General features: G+C 47.3%; 1 long non-coding RNA gene across 1 annotated transcript; it reads left to right on the top strand.

Annotated features, from left to right (window-relative positions):
• Window positions 1–2,864: 2,864 nt before the first annotated feature.
• LOC308359849 lies at window positions 2,865–5,745 on the top strand. Its single transcript, XR_013968466.1, has 3 exons — window positions 2,865–2,991; window positions 4,806–4,977; window positions 5,464–5,745. It is a non-coding gene; the product is annotated as an uncharacterized lncRNA (long non-coding RNA).
• Window positions 5,746–16,356: the final 10,611 nt, after the last annotated feature.

Genomic DNA, 16,356 nt, shown 5'->3' with positions numbered 1-16,356 from the left:
GCACCCTGCGCCCCCCTCCCGGCGCCTCTGTTTCCAAACATGCCTGTTCTCATGAGTTCTCGTCTCCGACAGATGAACCGGGTTTATGGGATTTTCGATCTGCCCACCACCGTGTCCATGATCAAACTGTGGAATTATGCGAAAATGCCCCATCGAGGGGTGAAAGAGTGTGGTGTGAGAACTTATCAGCTGGGTTTTTCGAGATAATTGTGCTCGTTGGTAATTAGGCTGCTGGCAATTATCATTTGTCGCAGTTGGATTTGCTTCTCTCTGTTGCCACCTTAGACACAGATCCTGGGGCTCCGAGGCAGGGAAATTCGCCACCCCACCGTGAATCCCAAACCTGCCCCCAGTGATTTGAATCATCCTCCTGAAAACCAGAAAGTGGCCTTTCTTTCATCTTTTCTTTTCCAAGCATCTTGGTCTAGGGCAGTCCTTCCCCCCCGGGAGGCGACTCTAGGGTGGGGTGCAGAAGGCCCCCAGGGGCCAATCCCAGGCTCTGAGGGCCTGAGATCCCCGCACACGCCAGGCTAGCTGGTGAGGCTCCCAGTGGTAACACGCTTTGCCCGAGGCCGCAGGCTGTTGAATATGTACTTTCTGGCTTCTTTAGACTTCATTCCTGTCTCTACCTCATGCTCTTCTAGTGTCTGTAATCTCCAACCAGAATGAGAAATATCTCTTCCTCTGCAAAAAAATCTTGTGGATTTCGTGCCCGCATTTAACAACTGTTCTCCCGGTAAACCTTGAGTCTGAGAAATATATCGGATCTGGTCATACTCCAAGGCTCCTGGGTAGGGCGGCCATCCAAGGAATAACTCTGCAGTCACACATCCCAATGACCACATGTCTATGGCTTCACAAAATGGCAACCCCAACATAATCTCTGGAGCTCTGTAGGACCGAGACTGGAGGTATGTTGAACAAACAGCCTTTGATACATGACTGGCCGACCCAAAGTCTGTCACCTTAACCCGGTATGGCTGCCAAACAGGATCCACCAACATAATATTCTCTGGTTTGAGGTCAGCATGAAGTAAACCAAGACTTTTCAATTTTTTCAGTGCAGTGGGCACTTGCTGAAGAATGGGTCGAATTACTTTTCGTGGCAGGGGACTGAACTTGTTTTGTTTCATAAAGTCATATAAGTTTTGTTCCAGCATCTCAAAGATGAAACAAGTATGGTTACGGTGCTGAAAGCATTCATAAGCTCGTACAAATTCATCAGCATTTTCAGTACTGAGCCTTGCTAATATGCTCACTTCTATTTGACCTTGACGTGCATAAGAAGGGTGATTCTTCAAAATTTTGATTGCTACGATTTCATTTGTCCCTCTTTTCCAGCATTTGACTACGTGGCCCAAAGTGCCTTGACCAAGAAAATCAAGAACTTCCTAAGTATTTTTCATGGAGCGTAAGACTTCACGCTGTACTAACCAATAGTCACCTTCTCCAGAGGTACAATTTTGTTTGGTTCTTGTGGTAGCTGTCACAACTGTCACCGGATTTCCCATGTTGGTTGGCAACATTGCGGGAAGTATGGACAATTCATAGCCAATCTGCATTGCACTGCTGTGATTATCCAACTGCTCACTCTTGTGCTTCAATCCACATCGCTGGGAGCCTTCGAGGAAGTTCAACCTGTGTCGCCAGGCCCCAGTCAGAGGTGCCTCCACTTGAGCCTGCTGCGCCTGAGCTGCTATGACCTTTGTAGCACCCGCAGTGTTTTTTTTTTTTTTAATTTTATTTATTTATTTGAAAGACAGAGATCACAAGTAGGCAGAGACAGGCAGAGGGAGAGGAAGGGAAACAGGCTCCCTGCTGAGCAGAGAGCCTGATGCGGGGCTCCATCCCAGGACCCTGGGATCATGACCTGAGCCGAAGGCAGAGGCTTGAACCCCCTGAGCCACCCAAGCGCCCCACCCGCAGTGTTTTTTAAAACAGCACTTTTCTGCAATGAAAAGTTGTGTCCTCGAGGTCTGTTAAATGGTATCTCTGTCTGAAAAACACCACCCTTCGTGGGAGGTTGAGCATTTCCAACGTTTTTACCGCTCACACAGGTCCGTGGATAGTTTCTTTCCTGGAATACACAACTGCTTGGCTCTACTTTGAGTCTCTTCCCACCACAAAAGGCACTTGGCCGAGTTTGGTGAACGTCCGGGGGGTAGACCGAGACTCGTGAGGCCATACCTTCCCGGAGGCCTGAGCTCTCCCCTCTTCGCGGCCGCGGCCCTGAGCGTGTCCGGAGTGGGGTGCGGGCCGTGCGGGGCACACGGAGCCGGGCGCTCCGGCGGCGGCACCACCCAGCCCGGGCGCAGCCCCTCCCCGCGGCCGCTGCCGTCTCGTCCAGGCGGCTGAGGGGAAACGGCGAAACACCCTCCCCGACGGCGGCGGCGGCGGCTGCTCTGGCTGCTGAGCCCGGCCCGTCTCCCTCGTCTTCCTTCCCGGGGGTGCAGGGTGCGGAGGGCAGGGCTGGGGCGAGGGGGCGCCAGAGGCGGGCCGGCCTCCCACGGCTGGAGCCTACGGCCGGCGCAGGGGGCGGGGCCGCGGCCGCTGGGGCCCTTTCCTGACTGCAAGAGATTATGCGGAGTGAAATAAGTCAAGCAGAGAGAGTCAAGTATCATATGGTTTCACTTATTTGTGGAGCATAACAAATAACATGGAGGACATGGGGAGATGGAGAGGAGAAGGGAGTTGAGGGAAATTGGAAGGGGAGGTGAACCATGAGAGACTATGGACTCTGAAAAACAACCTGAGGGTTTTGAAGGGGCGGGGGGGAGGGGGGGTTGGGGGAACCAGGTGGTGGGTATTGGGGAGGGCACGGATTGCATGGAGCACTGGGTGTGGTGCAAAAACAATGAATACTGTTATGCTGAAAATTTAAAAAAAAAGAAAAAAAAAGAAATTCCTAAAAATACAATTGTTCTTTCTTTTTCTAGACTACTAAAGGAGCTTCGTCTTTCAAGATAACCTGTGGAATCGAAGCAGTTGGTGGTAAGTTAAGGTTTGTTAAAAATAAGTAACAGTAAATGAATAGTGAAAACACTGGAAAATATTCGATTATAAGGGAACTTTCCTGTCTTATCAAGGCAATTAAGGATTTGTTAAAGAGATACAAGAAGAAGGCTACTGGGGGCACCTGGGTGGCTCTGTAGGTTAAAGCCTCTGCCTTCGGCTCAGGTCATGATCCCAGCGTCGTGGGATCAAGCCCCGCATCTGGCTCTCTATGAAGCAGGGAGCCTGCTTCCCTTCCTCTCTCTCTGGCTGCCTCTCTTCCTATTTGTGATCTCTGTCTGTCAAATAAATAAATAAAATCTTTTAAAAAGAAAAGAAGAAGAAGGCGGCTACTGAATTTAACTACATCAAAATGTAAAACATCTTTATGCCTTAAAGTGAAAATTCAAGTAACTGGCAGTACGTTTTGCAACATACATAACATAGAAAAGGTTATTTGGAAAAAAATAAAGAACTACAAATTAGAAGACAAGCAAATAGAAAATGGATGGACAAAGGATAGGAACAGTCTATTCCCAGAGGCAGAAGCCAGAAACACTGATCTTTACTTGTAATCACAATGTGATGCCATTACCCTTCAGACTTATGTATCGTGTTGGCGGTGTTAAGAGGGAGAATCTTTTCTATGATTAGTGGAATAAATTGATACAACTACGTAGAAAAGAATCAAGGAAAATCTAGTAATATTGAAAAGGAGCATATCTTGCAAATTAAGTTTTGAATCCACCTGGGCAAAGATATTGTTTATTTTTGTAAAGCCTGGAAATAATTTAAATGCCATCTTCAGGGAAATGGGATAAGTAAAGTGTGATCTAGTGATGTGATGAGACTAGTACATAGCAGTTAAGGGATGGACTAGATTATTCCAGTTAAATGTTTTGTGGAAAAACAAGATGTTTTATAAGGTACGAGTTAAAAAAAAAAAATGTAGTGCTAACTTTAAAAAAAGCAGGGGGTGGGGGTGCCTGGGAGCCTCAGTCGGTTAAGCGGCTGCTTTTGGCTCAGGTCGTGATCCTAGGGTCCTGGGATCAAGCCCCACATCGGGCTCCTTGCTTGGCCCGAAACCTGCTTCTCCTTCATCCCTCTCCCCCTGCTTGTGTTCCCTCTCTTACTATCTCTCTCTCTCAAATAAGTGAATAAAATCTTAAAAAAAAAAAAAAAAGGTAGTGCTTACAATTATGCTTGTCTCTAGAGTGGGAAGGAGAGAGTGAGTTCAACTGGAGAAGAGTACAAAGACATCTTCAGCTTTAATTGCCATTTTTTAAAGTTGCAAAATGTACATGAAATTTACTGCTTTAAGTGTACAGGCCTTTGATGCGAAGTGGCATTAAGAAGCCATCACTACCATCCATCTGCACAATGTATTTTATGTTCCTCAACTGAAACTCTAGGTATTAAACAGAAACTCCCCCCTCTCTTCCTGCAACCCCCTACACTGACCATTCTAGGTTTTATGATTTTGACTTCTCTGGGTTCATCCTGAAAGTGGAATCACGTTATTTGTTCTTCCAAGTCTGATTGACTTCACTTCACTCTATTTAATTTAATTTTAATTTAATTGATTTAAAATTTAATTTAATTTAAATTTAAATTAATTTATTTTAAGTTAGCAGGTTTGCACAAACTGTTACCAACGAATATTAAATAAATCAATACCAACAACAATTTTAAGTAAACGAAATCGTAATGTGCTACTAAAAAATATTTCCTTTCTCTCCGATAGTTTCAGTGGCACTTCAGAGTCTCTTAGCAAATAGCAGTTCATATGAGAAAAATTATTTCTAATTCAACAGTGCCACACATGAGGTCAGCGGCACCTGAAAGCTGGAGAACAGATGAAGTTGGGTGGAGTCCATTTACGTTCACAAATGTCACCACAGACTGCCTCCAAGTCTTCGAAACTTCTGTATTTATCTACTCATTGAATCCATGACCACTAACACCTACTACATGACAGACATGGCCGTAAGTGTTTCATTAATATTAAGTATCATTTCATCTTTCCGATCATCTCTGAAGTGGGATTATTATCATCGCCATCTCTCCCATCAGGAAACTGAGATGTGCAGTGGATTAGGAATGTGGCTCATAAGAGGCAAAGCTACGATCAGCTTGGATCTGGACCCCGTGTTTTAAATCACTATGCTTAGTCACCAAGAACCTATGAGAAGTGCAAGTCTTCACCCCAAACGTTCTTTTTCCTGACCCTATAGTGGCCCCCATGTGGCCCAGCTTCAAGGACATTCTCTCAATTCCTTTAATGGTTCGCACTCCTGCCCTGCTCTAACGGAACACCCTCCCACACCCTAAGACCATTTGTCTTAGCCTTCTGTCCTCAGCATAAATTTACTGCCTAAATTACAAACTCTAATGCACACTGTATCTAGGCACTCAACGCAGAACTGCAATTACGTAATTCATGGGTCATTACCTGCTTCCTGTCTTTTCCAGCCAGGTGGTGAGTACCTCAGACATCCTGTCAATCCTACTCATCATGTGTTCCCGATCACTGAACACCCACCACCCTCCCAAAAGGAAGGGCCCACCACAAAGGACACTCTCAACAATTTCTGCTGAATGAATGAATGAACGAACGAACTGCACTCCAGCCTCCTGCTTTCCGATATGGGATACATGTCTGTGCTCACTACGCTGCCCCCACTACATCCCTGAGAATGTAGACTCGGTGGCCTCCACGCAAGAGCTCTGGAACGAACTGGCTCTGCGCGTCAATATGACACGGTGCCGGGCCCGCAGTCCCTCCAACACCCGGCCTTGATTGGCCTGATGTCAGGGGCACAATGGGGATCCTGACAAACCCCAATGGAATGTAACCTATACAAGAGGGAGAACCTGAACCCCCCAGCTTGGGTACCCTCCACCCATTGTGCCCGGCCCAGAGCATCACCCTTGGGGGAGTGGACCGGAGCCTTTCCCTGCCCTCCCCCCACCTTTTGCCCTGGGCAAAACTCTGTAACAGGTGTGCCCGAGGCCCGGAGGGTGCTGTGCTCTGCGGGAGACGTTCTTGGCCTTTCCCGGTCACCGCTGCGGACACTCCATCTCCAAGTCCCTTAAACAACAGGCTGTGTACTATTGAATTCAACACCTCCTAGGTGTCACCCTCATCCTCTCAGTGTGTTGGGTTCCTCATGCCAGTGGGCAAGGAGCCAGAGAAACGAGGGACAAGTGCAAGTGAGCTTCCCTGGTTCTGAGGACATGAGGCACTAGGGGTGCAAACAGATGGGGGCAGGGAGAAGCCCCTGAAGCATCCTGTGCTGCCCCCATGGCCCACGTGAACAGAAGACCGGCAGTGTCAGGAACCGCGGTCCAACAAGGGCGAGGGCTCGAGAAATCTCGCAGGGGAGCGGAGGGCGAGGGTGAGGCGTAGGAACGAGGAGCCCCGCACCAACTGCGAGAGCAGGGATCATAGTTTCACAAACTCTCCTGCCTTGAGACTCGTCCGAGAATTTAGCTGGCTCCCAGCTGGATGCGGACTCTGTGACTAATCAGACTTTTACATTTTCTCTCCGGGAAGAAGGAAGGACATCGTGTTTGGAAAAGCGGAGGTCAACAGGGCGCTCTTGTTGATGCAAGGGGCGGACCACATGAGACGCTGCTTCACCCGACTCCTACCCACCCCTGAGATGCCATGAGAAGTAGGTGCCCTCGGGCTGCACCTCAACTCACCCCTTCACCTGGACCCCACATTTCTCATCTCCCCAAGGCTTCCCTGTTAGTGCCAAGCTGTGGGCGCTGTGGGACTTGAGCTCATACCCTTAAATGCAAAACTCAGAAGTCCGAGGCAATCAACACACCGCAGGAGAACCTGTGACTGCTGGAAGATGAGAGCTGGTGGGGAAAGCATCCCCCCACGCCACCCCTCTAGAGGCACTGGCCTGACATGCAGTTTACAGGGCTTCTTAGGGGACAGTCACACTTCGTGGCAGCCCACTTGATAATGCTTTCTCATATGGGCTCTTCCTCCTCCCTGTCCCCCACACGTGTTCTCTGATATCGCACCACCCAACGAGGGGCGTATCAGCCCTCTGCCCCCAGAATTCTGCTTTTACGAGCAAACCAAAGATATCACACAGAAGAAAAAGTATAGAGGTAGGGAGTTCCAGAGTTCAGATGGATATGTGCCCTTTTGATCACTCTAATCTTCCATTTTCGATGTGTTGCGTTTTTGTCTTCACACTTCATCTTTCCCTGGTTTAAAATCACTGCAGTAACTCCAAGTGCCAGAACATCAAACAAAATGGTTTAAATTCTGAAAGAGCAGAGGGCATTTCCCTTTCCCTCCTAACACAGGGGTTCAGTCTCCTAGAAGCTCCTCAGAGTTCTGCGAGACAACTTCTCACACCTCGTCGGCCAGAACTCCATCCCCTATCCTTTCCTAACAGCAGGAGGAACTGACTCTCTTAACCCAGTCATCACTGGGGACTGGAGAGGACCCATCCTCTCCACAAATCACACTCCTGAGCAAATCCAGAAAGGAACGGATAGCACCCGGCCCAGCTGGTGACTAGGCCAGACAATAGCGAACCCAAGAGTCCTTTTCAGCACCCCACCTTCGTCCACCTTGCATTATAAAGGCCAAACAAGCAAGATACTCACTGTCCAGTTTCCCCTCCAGCTAGGGAGCCATGTGCTCTGTTTCCAGACGTTTGTATGGAAGGGGAAGTCCTCTAAGGGGCTTCCTCCTGGCCCTCCTTGATAAAAGTATAATGACATGAAATGAGCTCGCTCTCTCCCTCCCTCCCTCTGTGGTTACCCTTCTGATTCATGTCTTTAGACTTGATCGTGAGAGGACATGATTCTCGGAGCTTTGGCAGCCACCTTGCAACCATGGGGCAATAAGCCTAAGTATGAAAAACTAATAAGCTGATACGGGTGGAGTAGGATGATGAAAAGCACCTGGCTCCCGAATTACATCCTTGAACCACTAACGTAGTTCCGTGATGGCTACTCTCCGAAGTTTTCAGTTATATCAGTTAATTATCTTTCTTACTCAGCCGTTATTAAAGTACTATATTACATGCAGCTAAAAGCCATTCTAACTGATAGAGCGACCAACAGTGTCAGCCATTTCTAGGAAGTATTGCTGCACCTACAGACCACAGCAGCCATCCCATCCCCCTGACCCTGCTATCACAGTTATTACTGCACTGTGCTTTCACTGTTTGGTTGAACAGAGAGTCCTTGGAAGCACCTACGGTGCACGAGCCAAAGCTGAGCCACAGCCATGGAGACTGTGGGCCGGACCAAGGGCCCCGCAAAGTCTCCTACAACTTGGAAATCTATTATCCATGTATAAAAGTTTTTTTACTCACATCATGACATAACAAGTTGCCAGTTTGTCTTCCAAAAGGAGGAAAATACAGCAGTGCGAGTTGTAGAAATGTTCCCATTCTGTTTGGGATGTGGGGAATTTCCCAGTTAAATTTCCACTTTGCAGATGATGTGGGGTTATTTGTTATTCTGAACAGGCCTGGCCCCATTCTCCTTCAGCAGTACGGAGAAGGAATGTGGGGAAAAAATGACCGTGTACAAACATTCGCTCGGAAATGGTATGAATAAAGTAGCTCCTGTGGTTATGGCTAACAAGTCACTTGTTTCCTAAATTGTCTGTGTGCAGGAAAGGCACATGGAAAAACTCTCATCGATATGCTTTTCATGGAAGCTAAGAACCCCAAACCTCTTCACATTGTGTGGTATTTGTAGAGTTCATTATCAACTATAATTAACAGAGGAACTGTCTTTCCGGAAGAACAGAAAATAGAAGACTAAAAAATTGGGGCGCCTGGGTGGCTCAGTGGGTAAAAGCCTCTGCCTTCAGCTCCGGTCATGATCCCAGGGTCCTGGGATTAAGCCCGGCATAGGGCTCTCTGCTCAGCAGGGAGCCTGCTTCCTCCTCTCTCTCTGCCTGCCTCTCTGCCTACTTGTGATCTCTGCCTGTCAAATAAATAAATCCTTTAAAAATAAATAAAATAAAAAATTGACCAAATATCTATCTGCAAACAGAAACCTTTTGTAAGTTGCAATAGCATCTTAAATTTATAATACACCTTTTGTTCAGAAAACATTCCCAATATTTTGTCTCTCTTAAGTGCACAAATTTCTTGCTGCATGACCAGATAGGAGAAAGAGAATAAAATCATTTCTCCTCCAATTTTGTGCCACATACTTTATAGGTATTATCTAATTAAGTAGTTTTTTTTCCTTTAAAATATAGTATTTGAAATTACATAAGTAAAAAAATAAAATTCCATAAGTAATACACACTCATTGTAAAGTTTTTCAACAACTCAGTGGCATAAAGATTAAAAAGCGACAGTTCTGTTTCACCCCGTTCTCTCAATTTCACTCACATTCCTGGGGACAGATCATCTCTATATCCTTGAATGTGTATCCATAAAGACTTTATTCTGTGCATTTTCATAAATACACGTACTCTTACAGGAATACATGAAGAAATCATATTTCATCTATTCTAGGATACAGATGGGGGTTTTTTTGCTCAAATTAAAAAATCTCTGAAATAAGGATGCATCTTACAATTAAAGGCATTGTATGGTGGCCAATTCCTCTCCTTCTTAGTGGCACCTAAAATCGTGGTGCATCTTGAAATAAGTGGCATTTTAAAGTAACAAAATACAGTGGCTGCAGCACTTACACAGTTATAGAGATGTATGGTTGTGTGAATTGCTAGGGACAGATTTCAGTACACATGGGTCTGTGTGATCTGTCATTGCATAAATGCACTGCCTTTATTTAGACATATCTCTTACAGATGGATTTTCAGATTATTTCTGAAATAATCTTCGTGGTAGGAAACAGTGCCTCCATGACCATCCCTGTCCCGAGTCTTTGGGCCCAGGGTAAATAGTTGTGAAAGAAGATTCCTATCTCCTATGTTCTCATAGTTACCCCGCATGGCAGGAAGAACTGATTTGTTCCGAGCTCCGCTGGACTCATAGTCCTGGCTCCAGGGCTGCCACATTGAACAACTCAAGGGTGTTTAAACTGTCCTCTGGGAGAGTGGTCAGCAAAGTGTTTCTGTAAGCAAAGTGTCGCTGTAACACTTTAGACTTTGTGGGCTATACTGAGTTGCAGCTACTCAACTCTGCCAACGTAGCTTGAAAGCCACCACAGATGATAGTTAATAAATGAACATGTCATTCCGTGTTCCAATAAAGCCTTATTTACAAAAACAGATGTCAGGCTAGATTTGTCCCAAGGGTCACGGTTTGCTGATCCCTGGTCTAAGTGAATGGTCCTTCCTGGAGTTGTGCAGTGCCCAACTTGAAGGGCCCTACGTAACAGCCCTGTCTGACCCCCGCCCCTCAAGGGATCTGACTCAGCATAAACGTTATATAGCCTTTCCAACCTTGAGTTTTTAACATTTAATTGTGAAATGTAATCATAAAACATGTCAAAAGTATGTGTTCTTGAATCAAAGTGACTACCTGACAGTGTGTCTATGACTCAGTTTCTTCATAAAGAAAATAAATCTCTTATAGTGATTGTGAAAATAGATGGATTGCTCCATGTGAAATGTTTACAGGTGCTTAATGCATAGCATAACCATATTAGAACTTTTCTTTCCCTCATCAGCAACTTCATAGCTATTAATGCAGAGGCAGGACACAAATCAGATGACTCTGACCCCAAAACTTCTGTCTCTCCTACGGCACCTACAAGCTCAAAAGGAAGGACCTCCTACTGCATAGAGAATCTGAACCCAGAGAGCCTAAAAGGCTTTTATAAATCCCCACCAGGTCAGCATTGGACATAGTGGCTCTGGATCTCAGAGTATCCGGCAAATACACACACACGACCCACCGCAGGAGGAAGCTTCAGTAAGAGCCAGCCTTCTGGGCTTGCAGACATCCCCAGCCAGTGGATTTTCCTGTCATTTATGCCAAATTAATCTGACTGCAGTTCTATTAGCTGGCTGGAAACGCAGCCACAAAAGGGCTGATAAAGCTGTCACAGCAAGTTGGAGATAGTAAGTCTCGTTAATATAAGAAAAGAACGAGCTCATCAATAAGAGATGATCAAGTGAAATAAGATAGTCTCACTCTCAGGAGCAAAACCATGTCATTTCCCCAGGCGTACTCCCTGCAATCCAGATGCACAGAAAATGAGTTGTGCGGGAGGGAAACCGACATGCAGAACAACGAGCTGACAAAAGCATTCCAGGCCACGAGGCCCCCTCAGTCTTGCCGTTTATTTGAGAAGTCACCAAGTAGAATCACAGGTCCGGACCACACTGATGATGGAACACACCTGTCCTTGAATATAGCCTGGAGGTGAGGGAGAGGTGATGGGACTGTCCCCTTGAAGGTGAAGACGCAGCCAAGCCCCACTCACTGAACAGCTAAGGGCCAGGTTCCCAGGGGGCGAAGAGCGGGTGCTGCCCCCTTGGTGGCACGACCCTGCCTCCCAGTCACATGCCCCCCGCCCACTCTGCCCACTGAGGGTCCAGCCTCCCGCCTCCCTCTCACTCTGTGGCTCAGTCATCCGGACTGAGGTGGGCACTGGGATTCCCCTACAGGGGGCCACACCCAAAGCCACAGGCAGATGGAAGTTACATACGAAATAAAAGCTTTATTAAGTTGCTGAACTGTGATTCTTTCACTAAGAGCCCCCTGCACACACGGACTGGTTGGATCTGTATCTTCAGGGGTCCCCAGATGAATGGCTGGTGTGTGTGTAGGGGTCTAGGGATCTTTACTGCTTGAAATTGAGTAAAGCCACCAACAAACTATTCCCAGTGGATGAGAGAGAGAGGGAGAGACAGAGAGAGAGAGAGAGGAAGGAGAGAGGACAGGCACAGGAGTGAGGAGGAGGAGGAGGGCAGAGAAAGTGGCAAAGACGCTTGAATGTGCGTTGAGCAGAGGAGGTGGAGGAGGAGTGGAGATGGAGAAGGGAAGAGACAGGTGGCGGCCAGAGACAAGATGCCAAGAGGGGAGGCGGATGTGAACTGGGCAGATGGGGCAGAGACAGGGACAGAGAGAAGAAGCGGGTGCGGGGTGGGCAGAGGGCTGGCAGCAAGGTGGGCGAAGTGTAACCGTCTCTCAGAATAACATACTGCTTAGAACATAACTAATGAGGGGCACCTGGGTGGCTCAGTGGGTTAAAGCCTCTGCCTTTGGCTCGGGTCATGATCCCAGGGTCCTGGGTTCAAGCCCCGCATTGGGATCCCTGCTCAGCAGGGAGCCTGCTTCCTCCTCTCTCTCTCTGCCTGCCTCTGCCTACTTCTGATCTGTTTGTCAAATAAATAAATAAAATCTTTTAAAAAAAACTTATTTAACATATGTAACAGACAAGTAACATATATGAATTTATTCCTACTCTCTAAAGAGAGTAGACAAAACTGTCACATTTATCTTCCCTAAATCAAATTTGATTCCCAGCCTCACTCCATCAGCCAGGCAGGAATACTCGATTCCTGCCATTATCAGACCTTCCTCTCACTCTCCAGGACTAGCAAAAGGCCTCAAAGTTAGAAAGAACAGAACGGTCTGGGAGCCGTTTTGCTTTCTGAAATCAGGCAGCTCTACTCTGATGGGTCCTGCTTGGCCATGGGAGCCCCAAAGAATGCGAAGCCCAGTGTCTAAGATCACCTCTGTGGCTGCACCTTGACCGTCCACGCTGAGGTCCAGACGGCCCAAAGTTTGGGAGGGAGCCAGTCTCACATCCCAGTGTCTCACAGAACCTGCCCACCTTCCTAGACTTGGGATCCCCTCTACTCTCTGCCCTTCTCAATTCTGCCCCACGCCCAGCACGAACTTGCCGCCCTCCATCCTCACGCTGTTTAGGAGCCATCTAGGATTCTCTCCCCGATAAACTCCCAAAAAGGTCCAGGAAAGGATTCACCTCCCACAAAGACTTACAGTGGACTGTCTCCCTTCTGGGAAAACTTCTTTCATCTACTCAAGATGTGTATCCCCCTTCTCCCCTGTAGTTTCTTCACCTAAAATTAAAGTGGGAATGGGAATGACAGTACCTACCACATAGTGTGGTAATGAATCTTCAGGAAAACCTGGAATGAACATACGGTGAATATGTGAGAAGATATGGGATATATCCTTGCTCCCCTTATGCCTTTCCTCCTTCTCAACCCCATCATATATCCCAGCAGGTCAATGTTTGTTATGATTTGGGGGGCAGATGGGCTGCAAGGAAGCAAGGGCTGAGTTTTAGAGGTCAGGGAAGTTGGAAGCTAATCCATGGTCTATGTCTAACCATGACCTACTCCATGGAAAAGGGGGAGTCTGCTTCTCCTTCTCCCCCTAGTGGACCGAAACCAAGAATCATAAGCAAGAGTCGTAATTGTCCTGGAGGCCTGGCAAAGAGCTCAGCTCCGTCCTTTGCAGGATCAGTGGCTGCTGTGATTAATGATCCCTGCTGGGAAATTCAGCTGTGCCATTATCACAGCGAGAAGGGTCACCAAGTCCCAGAAAGCCCCCGAGCGAGTTCCACGTGGCCTATGTCCCCAGGGGGACCCTTGAACCATTCCTGGAAATCGGAGGCTCCCGACCACTGAGGACAGTTCAAGTCTGCGCGGTCATGTATTCAGACTCTTGTAGTCACTGAAATCCGTACAGAAAACAAAATGACTCTCACGACTTGAAGTCAGGATGGGAACCAAACTATCCGACCTGGGAATCAGGCCACAAATGACAAGGCGAGAAACAACGCTTGATGTTCGATTTGCACGTCACGCTATGTTCTGAGATAACGTGTACACATGCACTATCTCATCTTTACAGCAACTCTAGGAAGAAGACAGCATAATAACCCCCATTGTCTATATAAGGAAACCAAGGACACAGAAATGAGGTGAGCTTCTCAAGGTCCTACAGAGACGTGGCAGGGTGTGTCCATGAAGTCACATCTACCTGATGACAAAAAATGCTGCACTCTTTTTTGAGGGCTGGAGGCAGGTAACATCTCACACATGAAAATAAATTTTCTCTCCTGGATCAGTGACTAAGATGTTGGTCCCTTGTTCCAACACACACACAGACGCCCTGGGAAGAGAGAGCAGCCATAATAAAGCAGGACTTTAGGAAGCTAATTCCTGAGTTCTGTTGACCAAGGCAGAACTGGGAGAATCTATTGCTCCGATCCCATCTGATCTGAATACACTGCTCCGTGCATATGGGCCCTGGCACCTTATACCTGGGTGACTCGCGGTTCCAGGCCGGATGCTCTTGGCATGTGTCTTGGACACTGTACTACGTCATTTCCCCTCCCATGCAGGCCCCTTCTTCCCCAGTGGGCTGTGCCTTTCTTAAGGACCCAGACCTTCTCATGTCCTGCTTCCAACCCTCTGCACTGCCTGCCCTGATCCCTCAGAGAAGATCCTCCTCCTGACTCACTCTGTCTCTACTGGCTCCTCCTCCAACCTCCCCTCTGGAATGCTCTGAAGATGCTCTGAAAATTAAACGAGGTCACTCTGACTTAAAAATTCCACAGAGATCAACTGTCCTTCAGCACAGAGCATCCAAAGTCCTTCCTAAACTCATCCTGCGCCCTGCCCTCACCACATCTGGCTCTCTAGCCATGCCCGGGTACCTGCAGCTTCACAGTGGGTTCTCACTTCCCTCCTTTTACTCATGCGCTATCCTACACCTGCAAGGTCTTTTTCTGAACTTACTCGCCTAACAGTATGCCCTGCAGCGAATCACCTCACCTCTCTGAAACAGAAACAGGCAGAAATGGGTTGTTCTGGGAGCTAGTAAAAAAAAATAAGAAAATGCAATGAGGTGAAACATTTCTTGACATGTGCCAGGCATTTTATATGTGTCATTCCATCTAATCGTCACCAACAACCCTATGGGATAGCCCCAATTGCTTTCCTGTCACGGGGTGATTAGGTCCCGAGTGTCACACAGGTAGAAGGTGGTGGAGTTCAGGTAGCCAGGACCCAAGAGCTCAAACACACAAACCCTCCCCACCAGACCAGGCCCCTGCGAGCTACCAAGGCTGCATAATTAGTGTGCTGGCCCAGAAGGGGTCACCCAAGCATGAGATCACTGAGCTGATGAGTAAATGGCATCATGGCAACCGCAGGGCCTGGAAGGGGCCAAAAGGTTGACCATCGTCTACATGGAGCATCTCCTGCTTCATGCTCTTTACACCGGAAGAACGTCCCTATGATAACATTAACCATAATGTTGAGTAATAATAAAAATAACACTTCTAGAGTGTTCCCCATGTGCCATCTTCTCTGTGAATTTACGTATGTATACATTCTTTTTTCATTTAATCCTTAAAACAGTCCATTTTACAGACGAGGAAACCGAGGCGTAGAGAGGTTAGGTAACATGCCTAAGGGAGCACAGAAGCACGGGGTAGAGTTAGGGTGATAGTCTAAGGCTATTTGACTCAAAGCCTGTGCTCGGAAAACCCAGGCTACCCTGCCTGAAATCTCTCCCACCTTATATGCCACCTTCCTCGATGAAGTTGGAATGGCCTGTGTCCATCGGTATAGGACCCACCAGGACAGTCCAGCAGGCGTCTCTCAAGGGGCCCCACTGGATTCATTCATTCCTTGTGCCTCACAAACCCAAAGACTGAGGACCCTACAGTCAGTGGTGTTCAGAGAGACTGAAGGTTGCTGGCAAAACTTACAAAAGACAGGCACGTACAACAGAAAGAACTCTCCATAACTATGTCCACTTACAATGATTATGTGAAAGGCCAAGAAGACCAGAGTGCCTCTGCTGCATTGAACAGCACATGTGCTCCTCGTCTGGAGCCAAATGACAATCATGTGCCCATTAAACAGATGTTTGTGGAACCTCTGCACAGCGGTGAGCAAAAGCAGGTGTAGCAAAAAGGTGGTTAGGTGAGCACGTCATCCTCTAAACTATGCTGAGCTTCTCTGGGTTGTAGGTGACAGAAGACCACTTGCACTGATTTAAGTAGAAAGGAGAGTTTCTTATTTAAAGAAATATGGGGCGGTGGGCGCCTGGGTGACTCAGTGAGTTAAGCCTTTGCCTTCGGCTCAGGTCACGGTCTCAGGGTCCTGGGTCGAGCCCCATATTGGGCTCTTTGCTTGGCGGGAATCCTGCTTCCCCTTCTCTCTCTGCCTGCCTCTCTGCCTACTTGGGAGTTCTCTGTGTGAAATAATAAATAAAACCTTAATAAATAAATAAATAAATAAATAAATAAGGGGCTATCTCATAATATCCCTGGGCAAGAATTAAACTGTGGTCTCAAGAGGGATAGAAGTTAAGAACAAGAAAAACAGAAGCCATGAGATTCTCTTGCTCTCAAAAATATATACATATATACATGCATATAAAAATATATATTATACACAGT

This window comes from Martes martes (assembly GCF_963455335.1).
Source record: "Martes martes genome assembly, contig: SUPER_18_unloc_1, whole genome shotgun sequence".
In the NCBI taxonomy this organism is placed as follows: Eukaryota; Metazoa; Chordata; class Mammalia; order Carnivora; family Mustelidae; genus Martes; species Martes martes.
The sequence above is the reverse complement of the archived record's forward strand: the minus strand, read 5'-3'. Positions and strand labels throughout refer to the sequence as shown.